Source organism: Anomaloglossus baeobatrachus, chromosome 2 (genome assembly GCF_048569485.1).
Source record: "Anomaloglossus baeobatrachus isolate aAnoBae1 chromosome 2, aAnoBae1.hap1, whole genome shotgun sequence".
NCBI classification, from domain to species: domain Eukaryota; kingdom Metazoa; phylum Chordata; class Amphibia; order Anura; family Aromobatidae; genus Anomaloglossus; species Anomaloglossus baeobatrachus.
The window spans coordinates 677,088,952-677,094,431 of record NC_134354.1 but is presented as its reverse complement, the minus strand read 5'-3'; positions in this window follow the sequence as shown (position 1 = coordinate 677,094,431).

Genomic DNA, 5,480 nt, shown 5'->3' with positions numbered 1-5,480 from the left:
AATTTTCAGCAGTATTTTGAATCAGATTTTCATCAGTTTGGGTACTCTGTCAGTGTCCACCCATCAGTGATTTTCTAGTAGGAAAAAATGTTTATGGTATTACAAAGCCTCTCCTATCCTCTACAATGTGAAAACTGCCAGCTCACAATTGCCCACTAACTTCAGTGTGCTGTTAGTGATTTTGCAAGGACCAATAGATTTCACGGACACCCAGTCTGCTAAAAAAAAAATCATGGGAATGTGAACACCCACGTATAATAGTTACTGTATGCGTTCTATCCATGTAAATACTGATTCACAGACATCTGAAAGAGGCCCTAGGTATTCTTTATAAGTGTTACTATCCTCATCCATGTACACTATAGAGCTGATGTAGACAAAGGTTAAATTATTGGCACAAGTGCATGGTATATATAAAAAAATTAACAGGCGAATACAATACTCCTTTTAATTATTTCAGCATAGTTCTCATCAGTTGCCCACTCCAATTTCAAAAAAGCAAAAATACACCATGATTGGTAAATAGATCTGATGGGTTAATTGAGCAATAAAATCCAATTAAAATTTTCACATGAGCGTATTTCACAATTCGTATAACGACCGCAATGCCCGGACTGATCACGGATCTTCCAACCCAAACTTACAGCCTTAGAGTACGCTTACACAAGCGTATGACTCGCACAAGTGCAATGTGAGAAAATCTCTGATTGTACTCAGACCAATGTAAGTCAATGAGGCAGAGCAGATGATAAGTTTTTTTTCTCATCCAGATTCTGAATGAGCGAAAAGTGGCAACATGCTGCGAGTGGATGGATACCGAAATCGTACGAGACTCTCCAATACAAGTCAATGGTTGCGAGAAAAAAAAAACACAGACGCCACACAGACCATCCTAGTGACATCCGTTTTTATGGATATATTACTATCATGTAGCACAGAACACTGTAAATGGTCCTGTAAATGACTAAATAAATAATAGCTGCTGAGAAAAAATACGGATTGCACACGGACAGCACACTGACAGCACATGAATGGCATGTGAGGGAAAAAGCTCCCACTCGCATAGCACTAGCAGTACACATGTACTAGCACACGGATACCACTCGTCCGACTCTCCTGGAAGAGAATGGGACCATTTTTTCATACGATCGTGTGAATCCAGAATAAGGCCTCATTCATACGTCAGTGTTTAAACATGTGTGAAAAAATGGTAGTCATGTCATCCGTGTTTTTCTCACATCTGTCACATTCATACATCCGTTTTGCATTTATGTGTTGTAGCTAACCATTTTTCACAGATAAAACACATACCCATCATAATCTATAGTGCTATTGACAAGTCTGTGTTTCTGTGCAAAACCCAAGGAGACATTTGTTCTTTTCCGGTATTACTTATGAAAAGAGCCAATACAAGTCTGTAGGTCCGTGAAAAACACGTACAGCACATGGGTCATATCTGTGTGCCATCCGTGTATTTAATATTACAAAGGATAAGAGACGTTTTGCAACTTATTTATCAAACTGTGAAAAACACTGACACACTGATAGTAAAAATGAATGATCCAAACCATTGATGACACTGGTATGATCATTTCATGTAGATGTTTAAACACGGATATGTGAATGAGGCCTTATAGAAACATATGCGGCTGTAAGTTCCTCCAGACCCAGCATTGAAGTCCATATACAAACCATGATATACTGTATATTCATGTGAACCCGGCTGTAGCTCTCCTCATACCAACTGGTGAAATTTAACCAACCCATTTCCCTCACAGCGGAAATCTCCACTACATATTGAAGACATTTTGGAAATTTTCAACTTGGCATTTGCGTTACAGTGTGGATTTTGCAAAAAAATTAAAAAAAATGAAATTTATTGCAAAATAAACAACAAACTTTGCATAGACATGTAAATTGTATTTTGGTGTAGAATTTTTCACCTGGCTCCATGTGTAATTTTTACAGGATTTGTGAACTATGTCTTACTGGCACCCAATACTGGGCTATACTTAAGGCCTTCATAGGCCCATAGACATTAGATAGTTGTCTCCCCCTACGCCGACGTTCACAAACATTGGGCTTGGCCAAGTGTTCCCAACTTTTCTATGAGATTTGCTGCCCGATTTCTCTGGCTGTGGCTTAATGCAGTGCAGAATATAAGGCTCAGGCATTGAAATTCCAACAGTCGGATCTTTTTCTCGCTGGAAATCATCTGTCGGATAGCAATGAGAAGCCAGCAAACACATTAGACCTTCAACCAATATAGTTGGGTTTGGACAGTTGTGTATGGCGGCCATAAGAGCCACGTATTACATCAGGAGAACAATCATCACTCATAAAGTAATCACATCTTAGATTCATAAGAGGAATAAGACATAGAGACCTAAAACGGATATTCATGTCGATGAAAAATGCATTCAAAACATATGTTAAAACCCGTGAGTTTTCAAGTTAAAAATCATCCAAATTTGAAATGAGGATAAAGGCCGCTTTACACGCTACGATATATCTAACGATATGTAGCGGGGGTCACGTCGTTAGTGACACACATCCGGCCTCGTTTAACATATTGTAGCGTGTAACACAAATGAGCGACAGTGAACGAGCAAAAATACTCACCTTATTGTTGCTCGTTGACACGTCGCTCATTTTCAAAAAAATCGAACGTCCGGGTGTTCATTTTTCCCGAGGCAGCACACAACGCTCCGTGTGACACCCCGGGAACGATGAACTGCAGCTTACCTGCGTTCCGCCGGCAATGCGGAAGGAAGGAGGTGGGCGGGATGTTTACGTCCCGCTCATCTCCGCCCCTCCGCTTCTATTGGCCGGCCGCTGTGTGACGTCGCTGTGACGCCGAACGTCCCTCCCCCTTCAGGAAGAGGATGTTCGCCGCCCACAGCGAGGTCATTCGGGAGGTAAGTACGTGTGATGGGGGTTACTCACTTTGTGTGACAGGGGCAACAAATTGCCCATGCCGCACAAACAATGGGGGAGGGTGCGATCGCACATGCGATCACTCATGAAATTGATGCGTGTAACGCAGCCTTTAGGGCTCATTTCCATTTTTTCAGTCACACATTTTTAATAGATCATTCATATTCATCTAATGCACATGACGGATGCTAGAGCTGGATCAGAAAATGCTACAAGCAGAACTTTAAAGTAGGGTACGGTTCCACTAGTGTACAGCCTCCGATGCGAGAGTATGGGAAGCGATATGCTAATAGACCCTCTGCTGCGGGTGTCAGCCGAGGGTCATGCAACTGTGATGTGATCTTGCGATTGCCTCACAGGTGTGGAGAAGCGGGGAGGAGCACTTTCTCCATCTCCTCCGCTGTCTGTCTCTGCATATATCGCACTGCAATCGGATTACATGCAAGTACAGTGCGATGTTTTACACGCATCCATTGACTTGTATGGAGGTGCGTGAGCCGATACTCGCTGCCAAACACAGCATGCTGCGATCCATTTCGCATGCCGCTATGGCATGAGAAATCAATTGCAGATTAATACTGCCCCATAGTTTTGCACTAGAGTGAAAGCAATCTGATGTTCTATCGGATTGCACTCGCCCATGCAAAATGCAAGTGGAACCATACCCGTAGTAGAAGGATAGGAGTAATCGTCTACTAGTCCTATACTTCCAGTACTTTGTCTTCATGGCGAGCTCTCTGGCTTAAGAGTACTGTAGCAGCTGTGCTACCTTACATTCTTAGTTGTGGGTGTAACAACCCAAATAAGAGAGCAACTCCTTATTTCTCACCTTACTGATATTCACCGGTTAAGACCCTATTGTGCTGTGTGTCCTCTTCTTTATTTACATGCAAAACTTTGCATTATTTTTGTTTGTGTAAGGCATAAAATTACTGACTAGACACAACCTATATAAGGAAACCCAGCCAAAAGGAAAATAGAAGAATTTACTTGTTTTTTCTCCTGTTGTCACCTGTTCTATGCCCAATTGTATATGTCTGCCTTCAGCCCATATGGAATGTGCAGCTCTAAGTTGAACATATAGATTTTGCACTATAATGTACAGCAAATGATAAACTCAGCATTGCAGTGAGAGAAATCCATGGCAAAGCCATAAGAAATCCGCAATAGATCGGGCATGCCATAGATTTTTTCCCTAGAATGTAATGCATGCCGAATGTCCTGACATGAATAAACCACAATGAAGAAGCTTCCCCATGATATACCATGAGGTAGACTATACGCTCTTGGCAGAAAAAAAAATGCAGTGGTATAATAAAAGATAACAACTGATCAAAGTCCAAGAGTAATATATAAGGAATCATTGATAAGACTCCAGTACAGTAAGTTACATATGCTACAAACGTCTGACGTAATACACATTGGTGGAGACAGACAGAAAAGGGTCCTCTGCAACAACAATATATGGGCCCATGCAGCCCAAGAACTCATCAAAATGCACAATTGCACCTGCCTTGGAGGTAGAAATTGACCCCAAACCTCCTGGGCTCCTGTGTGGCTGAACAGACCACAAAAATAATATATCCACCCCTGGTCTGACGTAGTAGACACTGGCAGACAGACAGAAAAGGGCCCCTGTGCAAGAACAATATATAGACCCTTTGTAACCCAAGAGCTCATCAAAATCCAAAATTTCACCTGCCTTGCAGGTGGAAATGGGCCACCTTACCTCTTGGGCCTCTGTGCGGCTGCATAGGTTGCACCAATGATATGTTCGTCCCTGGTAATACATCTATCTGGTTCTGGCTATAGGTGATCTACATGTAATGGAGGCCACTATGTCCAGAGCAGCAGAATACACAGTATATGAGATCAGTGTACATCTTCACTAAGTAACGCCTTTTATACTAAATATCACTCATCTGTAATGAGATTGAAGATCATCAAAAGGACGACTGAAAGAACAGAAGAAATCCGCCATCAAATAAAAGAACCTCAGCTGCCTCTCACCATAGTAGCGTTATTACAAAGATGCAGCCGCTCTGTGAGTGCTCTCCAATCTTCAAGATGATAAATGTTATAAGACGAAAAAAAATGATAGAGTGATATGGCAAATAAATAAAAAGATCCATGAATGGAAAATGTTATATATATATATATATATATATATATAATAAATTAGTAAATTGCTCTGAAAAGTCACAAGCTTTGGCGCAATTTGGAGTTGCAGAAAACTTTTGTGACTTTCGGTGTTTTCTAATGAGCAGAGTTGGGGTGTGATAGGACACGGCGGAGGATGAGGCGTAATGGCATGGCTCGGCTAACTCATGATGAGCTGTAGTGTTACTTACACAACGAATCTTACACCGGTCACGGAGGAGCACACTTTTCGTTAGACACGCCTGATTCATGAAGAGCTTGCACATCTTCGTGAATCAGAAGTGTCTGACATCAACACGCACTCCAATCAAGACCGGCAAGAAAATCACCGCTTTTGAAGAATCGAGGTCAAAATGACAATTATTTTATACCAAATTTTAAAG